We start from the raw sequence: 12650 nt of genomic DNA, 5'->3' as shown, positions 1-12650 counted from the left end.
TAGATGTCTTAACAAAATTATACCACATATATAGATAAGGCGTTCATTTATAGTAAATTTGTATTATTGTCAGTTGTTTTACTCCGTCATTTGAAAATCAACACTCTGAGTGCTATAAAACATTGCTTAGATAAATCGTTTTTCTCGTTTTGGTAGTGTGAATATGTTACATTTCATTCTAAATTCAGTCTTAATTAAAATCTACCTGTGTTTGTATATACACATTTGTTCGCATCACTCAGTTGTAAGTCGATTCCAATACACCCTTAAAAAACGGACTAGATATAGATCTAAAGCTTATCCAGAATTGCAGCAAAATACATGTTTATTGTTGGAAATATTCCTATACTGCGAACCCCAGAATATATGTTGTTATCTCCCTTGTTTGAATATCATTATAATTTTTTTCCAGTCGTCAATCACCAATTTGTAAGACAGTTGTTGATGAATGCCATCTTACATGAAACAAATTGCCGTTTTATTGTTGAATATATAAATTTTGTGAAACACCAAATAGTTTTAGGTATATTGACAAAATCGCATGAGCAATCCTAATTAGACATGATTACATCATAGATACACCACTTGACTTGATTAAAAACTTCCAGCAAACTTACAATTACATATGATAAAGACAGAAATATAAAAGTGTTTTAATTGGTAGTAAATTGTTGCTGTATAGTCAAACATAATGGCATTTACACAACCTCTCGTTAAAGTACAAATAAAATAAAATATATATACGAGAATACACAACATGCAACTAATACTATAAAAATGTCATATGCCGTGGCGCCCAACTGGTCATCCTTCATCAGGAACACTGAAAGCCAAACATTTGAAAGCCGTGTTATAAATACCGAGCCTCATCTAAAAGTGACATGATAATACATAGACATTAAAGGGAAAGCTGCAAAGGTAGATAAAATAACACCGCTAGCATATATAATATATCACTGAAACGTTTGTAAAGTTGTCAGCGAGTATTTATCTTCATCTCTATAAGGTCTTTGCTAGCGGTTATCTATATATTTGAACCTTTATCTGATCCTTAAGGTGGTACCTAACACTACAGGGAGATAACTCTGTAAAGTCAGCTAAACGTTTTAATTACGTTGTGGTGTAAAAGGAATATTAAGCTTCTCAATGATCAAAATTGGTGTTTGTCAAACTGCTATATCACCAGTGTAATTTTTCTGACAAAACGGTTGGTTCAAAATTTTTGAAATTTTTATATTTTTGTTAAAGGGTCAAAGTAAATACTTTGACAAAATTTTATGAAAATTAAACGAGCCAAATTAGTTTTAGTGAAAGTGTTGGGTACCACCTTAAATGCAGTTTTGTAAATGTAAATACTATGACAACTTCCTAGTGGTTGCTTCGGTAAAATAACGAAGGGATGATTTCAATTTCACCACCTAGAACACTTGGTTTAATAGCTACCTTGTAACCACCAACTCTCTATCACAAAAATCATGATGAGACATACAAGCCATGGTGTATCGTCGTAACTTGGTCATATATACTCCGTATAAAGGCGCTGCTTGTTATTTTTCTACATAAAAATGGAAAGGGTAGAATAAGGAAGCTGAAATGATCTCCCTTGTCATAACAATTTGTTTTCAACTGACCCTTATTGTCGAATTTTAGATGTGAGTGAAGATATGAGGCAGCATTAACTGTGTCTGTTGTATCCGTTATCTTAGATTCAATGTGATAGATGCGTATAACATGGATCAAATCGCAATTTTAATACTTCGACGGTTTACATTCAACAAGTCTACACATTTGTAAAGAAAATGCTTTTCTACACGTACACAACTATTTTCATTGAGACCGTGACGTTAGCCTAGTCATTTACCGTGGTTTCTTTTTTAGAATTTATGCTTCCTTTATTTGATGCAGAAATTGACAAACCAAACAATAGCGTTGGATTCCTCTGTGGGCCTAATTTCATTAAGTTTGAATTGGCTTATTTACTAATTTCTGTTCACTTATAGATCTGATTTTAAAACTTAGATTTTACTTTTTGTAATTTGTATATGCCTTCACAGGGAATCGAACCCCGCATTGAAATCTGTTATGTGTGAATGCCATTGACACATCGACAAAACCTGTCGGCTACAAATGGGTTTCAATCTAGTAGTTTATTTCATATATATAAATGAACATATGATTCATATGTAGTTACAGTGCTTTATAGGTAAAATCTTAGAATAAGTTTATTTAAAATAGGATATCTTATTTTTTCAAATATAGTTGCACAGGAAGGAAATGTAATTTTAAATAGATAAGTATTCAACATTGCCGTGACTTTTCAATGTCTTTAACAGTATTAAATGAAAATGTATCCAAGTTAAATCACAAAAATACTGAACTCCGAGGAAAATTAAAAAAGAGAGTCCATAATCAAATGATAAAATCAAAGGATAAAAGACATCAAACGAATACACAACAACTGGCATATTCCTGACTTGGTAAATGTAGAAAATGGTGGATTGAACCTGGTTTTAAAGCGCTAAACCTCTCACTTTTATGACAGTCGCATCAAATTCTGTTGTTTTACAACGATGCGTGAACAAAACCGACATAATCAGTAAACTAGTCAAACTAAGGTTACAGCAGTCATCACTGTGTTACAATCTCAAGAAAAACAAACATATACAAAAACACAAAAAATATCTATCAAATTAAAAAACACATTACTTGTTTCGCGTGTTGGGCGACAGAATAATGTGGATTCATTTATTTTCGTGGGTACCAATTTTCGTGGATTAAGAAAAGCTTGCATATTCGTGGATATTTATTTTCGTGGTTTTGCTGAACTCTGCACATAAACCAATCGAAAAATTATCATTCGTTGAATATCTAATTTCGTGGTTTGACTGTGACCACGAAAACCACGAAAATTGGTATCCAACGAATAATAATGAATCCACAGTATATATATTACGGTGGCCATATGTTACCTTTCCACGTCAGTTTTAATCTAGCGGCGTACTACAGTACATGATATATAAGGCATGAAGATGTTATTGTTACAGATCAGCTAAATTATCTATAGTAAAGGATCCTACAAATTAATGTAAGATACAGTCACAGAAAATAATCATATTCATAAGTACGTCTGAGTCAGTGACAACCCTACAACAGATGTATCCATCGGATCGCCATCAATGATGGTGATACATGGCTGTGTACATAATGTATATACAACTCGTCTAAACATCAACCCAACAATGTTAGATCATGTAAATTTGCTTTCGCGATTTCCAAAGGATGTGACAGTTGAGATGTAATAACTGCATTGAGGGCAGTCCTCAAACAAAAAAATCAAAATAATCAAAAATGTCCTTACCTATCCAGGATGGTATAAATTAGACAACGGTAGGGCAATTACAACGGAAACTACATAGTAAAGCCTTCCAAACGAATAGCAGTCTAATAGTGATTGAAAAAAAGGATCTCAAAAACCTTACCATCACGATCATAGACCACAACGAGTGTTGGTCGAAGGTCAACAGAGTCGCTCGGGAAAGATTTTGGATAAGAAAGTTACGGACAGTCTCCCCAGAGGGCATAAATGAAAAAACATAGAACAAGTCCCTCATTTTCCTGTGACCACCTGTTTCAAACAACGCCGGATTTAGTATTGGCTTTACAGTTCGAAATTATTTTTAAAATTACCGTTTAAATTACAGGTTTTCATTGATTCGGGATGATGTATTTGTACGTTGCCACGTTCAATTATTTAAGCTCAATATACTAAACTTATTTTTTCAATCACTATTAGACTGCTATTCGTTTGGAAGGCTTTACTATGTAGTTTCCGTTGTAATTGCCCTACCGTTGTCTAATTTATACCATCCTGGATAGGTAAGGACATTTTTGATTATTTTGATTTTTTTGTTTGAGGACTGCCCTCAATGCAGTTATTACATCTCAACTGTCACATCCTTTGGAAATCTAAAGTTGTGCCATTTCACATCGTAAATAACTATTTTTATTTTTGGCATATTTCTGTAGTCTTTGCGGTGTGTTTGGAAATTTTAAAATTGTACCAGCGTTCGCTTAAATTGTATAAATCAAGATTTTGATAGAGTCTCAATTTGAATTGACACGATTCATTTGACATCGTGCTATTATTGAAGAAGGATATCTGTTATCCGAAATATCTAATATTTGTATATTTTATAGTTATTTTATGGTGATGTTGTACCCTTTTTGACTTGTTATATATATATATTCTTGACTTGGTACAGGCATTTTCTAATGGTAGATTAAACTTGGTTGTATAGCTAGGTAAACCTCTCACTTGTATGACAGACGAAAAATGTCCATAATCATGACTATATAATACTGACAAAACAAACGGAAATAATAGGTTAACATGTCAAAAATAGGAGTACTGTAGTTTACAGGTTCTTTAGCTATCATTTGTGAATTATCCATCCTTCCTTAACGATGAAGATTGTTGTTCCAATACATATTAAGAATTATTTTAAAACAAAAATACTTGGCTCATCTGATCACCTGGTACGAAGCTGACTTAACAGTAACTGTTTCTTTGTCAACCTCTACTAATAAGAACAAGAACTCAAAATGAGTATGTCTTTTGGATATTGTTTTACATCTAACCCTAATGCTTTATTATATTTGAATTTACCATGTGTCAAAGATCAAATTTATTCGTTCATTGCATGTTCACTTGTTTCTGTTAATATGCCTTTTGATTGAGTTAAGTTTTAATTGATATTTGATAGTGTGTATTTCTATGATGTGATAATACACTATTGTTTCAGGTTGGGTGAAGGTTGGCGACTATTTAAATTAAAACCCACTGCATTTGTTTGCACTTGTCCTAAGTCAGGAACCTGAGGTTCAGAGGTTGTCGTATGTTGATGTGGTTCATGAGTGTTTCTCGTGTCTCATTTTTTTATGAAGTTTAGACCGTTGGTTTGCCTGTTAGAATGGTTTTACACAAGTCATGTATGGGCCCTTTATAGATTGCTGTTCGGTGTGAGCCAATGTTCCGTGTTGAAGGCCGTACTTTTACCTATAATGGTTTACTTTTACAAGTGACTTGGATAGACAGGTTTCTCATTGGCACTCATATCACATCTTCTTATATCTATATATCACAGTTATCTCTTGTTTCAAAACTTATTTCACAATCTGTCCTTAGTTTCTAACTGTACATAGACGAATAAAAGGTAATTGTTGTGGTAAATAATCAATCCTTCATAGCCCTATACTATATAAGCGTCATGTGTTATCTACTCAATGTTGTCTAATATAATTGTTGAGTAGCATGTTTTCCCTCGATATATTTTCCTAATTTGACATTAATCTTTTGTATAGTTCTGGTAGTATGTTTCTAATGTTGTTTCATGGTTTATAGGGATACGTCCTGCTATCTTTGATTAATAGAATATCAGAACATAATACTAGTAAGTCTAGATTAGATTTTTATTGAAAAATATGAATATTGAGACACGAATGCAACACAATTGTAAGTCTTTTCATTTAAAAAAAGAAATGTATGTTATTCTTATGTTTATTACAACTGTTTTTACAAATACAACAAGAATATTTTTGTTTTACTATGCTATTATTTTGATTTTGCATTTTCCGGAAGACTTTCAAGTTATTCTAATTCCTAAATATCATAGTTATTCTAATTCCTAAATATAATAGTTTATTCTAATTCCTAAATATCATAGTTTATTCTAATTCCTAAATATCATAGTTTACACCATCAGATGATCAAGATATTTCAATTTTTTTTAACCAACATTGACATAAAAATAGAACATTTGCAAAAATCAGTAAATTGCAAGTTACTATTCATATTCAATTTTACCACACGGTTTCATACCACAAAAGAAAGTTTCTGAATGGGAGTTATCTGGTTATGGCCGTAACTATTTAAGAAAAAGGGACCAACAACAAGCATTTTTCTTTTTCTTAGACAATAACTGATTAATAAATGTTTGGATCTGTACCTAATTGTACAACAAGTTTCCATATGACAAAGGAAAGGTTGGGAATTTCTTTGAATGTTATGGCCCAAAGTGTTTTGGAATCAGGTCTGGATTCCAGACCTTGGCCTCATTTTCATGGCCCATATGTCCATATATGAATATTTTTGTTTGGTTTCTCAGATAGCAATATGTCATCTGTATCTTTCAAATTGGAAGATTCTAAGATGTATTTTAAAAAAATATAATCCTGGTACCTTTGTACAAGCGTCTTCTCACAGGTGACTCATTTTAATGGTTCAAGTTCAGTATCTTTGGTGAGGTTTGTTTCTTAAAAATTAATAGGCAATAGTTAAGTAATATTTTTGTATGAATGATTGTAAGACTTTTGTAATGTTTTCAAACTGAAAGCCTTTTAATGAAGCAGTGTGAACAGTGATTATTTTGTAATTTTTGCTTTATTATAATTTTACAAAGTTAATACAAAATTGTGAATAGAAATGGGGAATGTGTCAAAGAGTCAACATTGAAACAAATTTGTAAATGGATTCAAATAAAAGTATTTTAAAGTTATAGCATTAAAATGAGTTTAGGATTTAAAAAAAAAGTTTTTAAATCAGTATATTAATGCAAGTGTAATATTCTGTAAATTTTGAAAGAATTTCCTTTAGCCTTGGTATGTTATTGCTTTTATATATGTTATCAATATTTGAATGAATTCACAGAGTTTTGTATAAATACTGGATGGAGAGTTGTCTCATTTGCACTCATACCATTTATATTGTCTGAATTTGTGATTGATTAACATTTTTGGGTTTATTTCCTTTTACATTTATTAATTTTAATGTAAATAACACGTATATGACATTACCAATTAAATCAATGTCATTTTTTTTCTTTTATTTTATGTATATGTTTAATATATATTTGTTACTTTACAAGTTCACTACATTTTACATTTTAACATGTTTGTACATCTCATCTGAAATCATGACAACTTTGTTTATCTTAATAAATATATTTGTATATTTTCTAGTTTATCATTTTAAAAATATCATTTGAAATAGTGAATAATGCACGACATTTAAATGTTATTTGACAGAATTACCAGACAATTAGCCAAAAAACAACATTTGACTGGGTAGCAAGACAATAGCCAAAACTGCTATTTGTCCAGATACTAACAAATAGCCATGACCTAAAAAATAACTTGTTTATGTTATGATTAATTATCAACTCAAATTTTATAATCCCTCTCCATCCTTTTTTTGGTGCAACTTGGCAATATCTCTTGGTCGTCAAAATAGTCCTACACTTATTAGTTTGACACACTGATTTTTTTCATCTGTCCTTAATTGAGTGAATCTGTGAATTTATGTACATCGTGAATTTTGGCTATTAAACTGGACTCTTGACCATTTTGGTTGGTGCTTGCTACTGTAAACATCTGGTTTACATTTTAAGGTGGCTCATGGGTACAAAAATTTTAGCAAAAAATTAAACCTTTATTTTTTCATTACAAATTTTATTTATTACACTATTAGTTTTTACTTTATGATATGGTACAAAAAACAACCCAAAAAAATGATTTGGTTTGGCCCCAGATGACTTTAAAAATTGAAAAAGCTCCAAATTATCTCCCTTTGGTGCAAAAATTACATTTTTTGGCCTTAAATTTGAAATATCTTTTTTAGCTCATTGGTGACCTATATTTTTTATTATTGTTTTCAAATAAGCTGTACATGAACTAAATAATTGTAAAATTTAAGCGATTTCTTATATTAGGTTATTTTTTTATTTCAATATTTCCTCTTTTTTTCCTATTAGTTCAACAAAAAAAAAGGATATTAACAAAAATGTATGCTTCTTCAAGAGGCAGATTTTAGCTTAAATGAACGGTGACCCCATTTTTTTATTTCATTTTTCTTTTAAGTATATGATAAAGTTAATTTATGAAAAAATAAAGCGAAATCCTATATTAGAAAAAAAAATCATTTATACCCAGGAGCCCCCTTAACATTTGCATGTTTGTACATCTAACCTGAAATCATGACTACTTTTGTTTATTTTAATAAATATATTTGTATATTCTCAGGAAGGTGTGTCATTTTTGCCTCATAAAATCTACCCATATTTATAAAAACACGCTCATTTTTTATACCTTTATTTATATAGATATATTCAAAGAATTACCTATACTTATAAACGATATTTTAAAGATAGAACCAATTGATCAAAGAACAATTAATGGTCTTTCCAATTTTAGATTGATGATTGATGAAAAAAAGAAAAAAATATTTAAAAAGGTAATAAAGAGGTTAAAAGATGATTAATCTTAACCTGATCCCAAAAATATATGGTTTCTATGCATTTTTACTTCAAATAAGGTAAAAATACAGCAACTTCCGGTTTGAAAATTTTTACTTCCGGTATCACTTGAAAGATAATTTTATCCTGATTACGAATATATATATGGTTTGTATGGACTTATATGTAAAATAAGGGAGGTATTGACCACTTCCGGTTACAAAATGGCATTTTTGGTCTCAGATAAGGCTTCACTACAAACCAGTAAAAGTCTGAAATGGCCTATATCTGTACTCGACTGTACTGATTTTTACTCGACCAGTCTGAATTGGTCTGAATTTTACTGAATATTACTCGACCCCAGTCTTAACCTTACTCGACTGTACTGATAAGTACTTGACCATTATTTATGCCATTGAAAAAAGTCTAAACCTGTACTCAACCAGTCTGAACCTGTTCTCGACCAGTCTTAACCTGTACTCGACCAGTCTTAACCTGTACTCGACCAGTCTTAACCTGTACTCGACCAATTTTTAAAGTCTGAACCATACTAGATCAAAGGTCTGAACCATACTCGACCAAAGTCTGAACAATACTCGACCAGTCTTAACCATACTCGACCAGTCTTAACCATACTCGATAAAATAACCTCTACTTTTTCAATTAAAATTGTTTACAAAGCTTTTTTGAATTTAATTTTATACAGATTCATTTAATAATTGCAATAAATGCTAGTGAACAATCTCCTGTACTGATATTATGACTTTTAAATAAAATAAAATGAAAATTTAAGAAACTGGGAACTTTTGACCTATCAATTTTGTAACTTAAGAAATAACCTTAGACTTTCTTTCAATTTTCTTTAGTGACAATGACCTTGCAATTTCTGTCATTTTAACTTCATAATGACCTAAGACTTTTTGTCAATTCACCTATTTAATATATCTATTATCATGGTAACTAGACAGTTATAAAAATGTCCCAAAGTCAACATGACAAAAAGTAAAAACTAAACTGGTTACAATTATTGTAAGACAATTTTGAATAGAATATTCTTGAAATGCATCATTTCATCTAAATGATTCGATTATTTTTGTAAATAAATAAGTTGTGCACAAACAGTGAATATATTTATATTACAGGGATTTTCTAAGATCAGGAATATTATAACTCCCTAAAATAATTAAATCAAAATCCCTGAATTGTTATAATAATTCTATAATATCACTGAAACTTTTGCTTTGGATTTTACTTTTAATCATTGAAATTGTTAAGCATAATATCATTTTGCCTTTTTATACGACCGAGCAATCGCAACCACGTCTTATTCTTTTTTTATTAGATGTAAAAGTAGTTTCAGAGTAGGGATTTGAGAACGATAGAGAATTTCTTTTGATATGCTTAAGATAATGGGATGTACTCTTGAGGTCCCAACAGTTCATGAAGAGAGAGATCAAGTCAAGCGCTATTGGTAGTTTAATATTTCACTCGAGATTCACAATATAGTGCTGGCGAGACTAAATGTTAAACAGTAAAGATCTATAGAAGCTTAAAGTTTTTCGTTGATATATATATTAGGTGTAATTTCATACCTTTTGATTACGGCGATGTTGTTTAAAGAGTATGTAAAAGTAGAAACGAACTGTATAAACCTTTACCTTTGACTAATCATAGATTACTACAAAAGGTTATCAATTCAACGCCGTAGTATGCTCTTTGAATATTGTATATATCGGTACAAACATTGATTTCGTTATTATTAGATACTTTATTACCAATTGTGTATTGCCATAGTTATAAACGCTAATGCTATTACAACCTTTTGTTACTAATATTTTGGCATTACACAAGTTCATGCTCTTTTTTGTAATGCCTTTACACTATTCAATGACTATGTACTGATTGATATTTCATGCTTGAATGCATGATTGTTTTTTTTATATTAATCCATGTCAACTAGATTTCAGGAACTGCGAGTAATTATAGATCGATACTTTGTGCCTCTAATCTATTAAAGTTGTTTTGACTTTTGTGTCAATCTAATGATTTAAGCCTTTTGCAACTGTTATTATGTTAGTGCTTTTACACAAATGTCCCAGGTAAAAATGTGGAGTGAAGAGCACACAGACATGTTAACCCCTACATGTCTGCTTGTGTCTGTCCCACGTCACTTAGGATATAAATAAGAAGATGTGGTATGAGTGCCAATGAGACAACTCCCCATCCAAGTCACAATGTATAAAAAGTTAACAATTGTAGGTCAAAGTACGGCCTTCAACACGGAGCGTTAGCTCACACCGAACAGTATAGCTATAAAGCCTGTAATTCAGTTGTAATGGTGTTGTTGCTATAAAAAAGAAGATTTGGTGAAATTGCCAATGAGACAACTCTTAACAAGAGACCAAATGACACAGAAATTAACAACTATAGGTAACCGTACGGCCTTCAACAATGAGCAAAACCCATACCGCATAGTCAGCTATAAAAGGCCCCGAATTGACAAATGTAAAACAATTCAAACGAGAAAACTAACGGCCAAATTAATGTACAAATAAATGAACGAAAAACAAATATATAACACAGCAACAGCTGTCTATATGTGGTGTTCTTACATTTATTGTTTTGTACACCAATCAGGTCATTTTTTTTCTCTTTTTCTCTTTTAAACAGTGGCGTGGCTTGATATGCGCTTGAGTTTATGCTCATTGTTGAATTGTGAATTGTGACCTATGGTTGACACCTTCTACATCGTCAAGAGTTCACATAATGTTTTTTTTAGCGCTCTTGATGAAGCGCTGATAAAGTATATATAGTCTTTTGACGTGTGGGGATATCAAGCCTTCAGCTAGATCTGTAATGCTTTGTGCTGGAGGTATAAAGTCTTGCACTGTAAATACAAAAGCATCTATATTGATTACAGTTGCATATAAGACGTAGAATCTTGTAAAGATGCTTTAAGTCTTCCGATGCACGTGGAATGTTTTGCGCTGAAGGTATAAGGTATTATCCTGAATACCGTATATTATGTGAAAACACTTTTAAGATCGGGTATGTGAAAACACTTTTTAGATTGGGTCCGTTTGAAGCGCAAGACTTAACAGCCTTATAAATGAAGACTCACTAACATTGACATCTCCAGTAATAGGTTTAACACATCCGTCAGAAGACTTAAAACATGGTTAACTTTTTATGCAACCCTGTTGGTTTCATGCTCATAAGGACATATTATGCATGACTAGAAAAATAAAACTTATCAAAGATATCAGGCGAAATATTTGCACGCCAGACGCACAATTAGACTCATCAGTGACGCTCGCATAAAACAGCAGTATGTATTACTATAGTATTAATAAATGGGTATTTTCACAATGGCCCAGTTATATGCCCACGGTCTAATGATAGCCACGGATGCATGAACATGCACATGTTAAAAAGCTAAAAAATATAAAGTTGAAGAGCTTTGAGGACCAAATATTTGGACATAGATTATCCCAAATACAGCTAAGGTAAATATAAATGCCCGAGGTAGGAAGTCTCTAGTAATTTGAGTCCTACACTAGGATGTAAAGTATAGCGATGTTGTAGGTCCTATTATAAAGTCTAGAAAATGTTTAGTCTACCGCTTTAGATTTAAACTCAAGTTCTGAAGATGTATTTTCACGCAGAAAAGAGTCTTGTTTACTCCATGACAAAATTTAAGACAAACTCTAGACTTTATACATCTTCAATACTAAAACTGAAATTTTCAACGCTCGAAATCTTTAGAGCTTCAGTAAGACATCTTCAGCGCTTGAATTTACATTTCTTCAATCTACATTGCTTGCTCTGAATTTTATATAGTTTACTTATAAACTTTACCGTCATAGAGTTTGAATTTTTAAATACACCTCGAAATATTTATTTCTTAACCATTTTCAATAAAAACTTCAGTGCTGGAGCTTACAATTATAGTGTTGTTATATGTTTTAGCACTTCATTTCGAGTAAAAAGGGCTTCCGTTTATAACATCTTCAATTCTAGATCACCCAATATCTGCAACTTCTTTTCTGCACTCGCATTTGCAGTTATAAATCTCTTAATCAAAATACATTTATGACAAAGTCGTTCCTCTCTTGGGATTTTGAAACATCTTCCCTTTTCAATTAAGAGGGAGTGATCACTTAGTCTAAATGTAGTGATCAATCTCCTTATCTGAAAATTAGATATATTTAGATAAGATTCAAGTTTACAATCTTTTTTAAGTTTTTTATATAGATAAAATTTACTTTTATCATCAATGTTTTCAAATATAGTTTCAATTAAATCTTCATATCTATTTATCATTTTTAACTTTATATCATTTTTTATTTTATTTACATCTTT

The sequence above is a fragment of the Mytilus galloprovincialis genome, chromosome 8, assembly GCF_965363235.1.
Source record: "Mytilus galloprovincialis chromosome 8, xbMytGall1.hap1.1, whole genome shotgun sequence".
In the NCBI taxonomy this organism is placed as follows: domain Eukaryota; kingdom Metazoa; phylum Mollusca; class Bivalvia; order Mytilida; family Mytilidae; genus Mytilus; species Mytilus galloprovincialis.
This window is presented reverse-complemented; position numbering follows the sequence as displayed.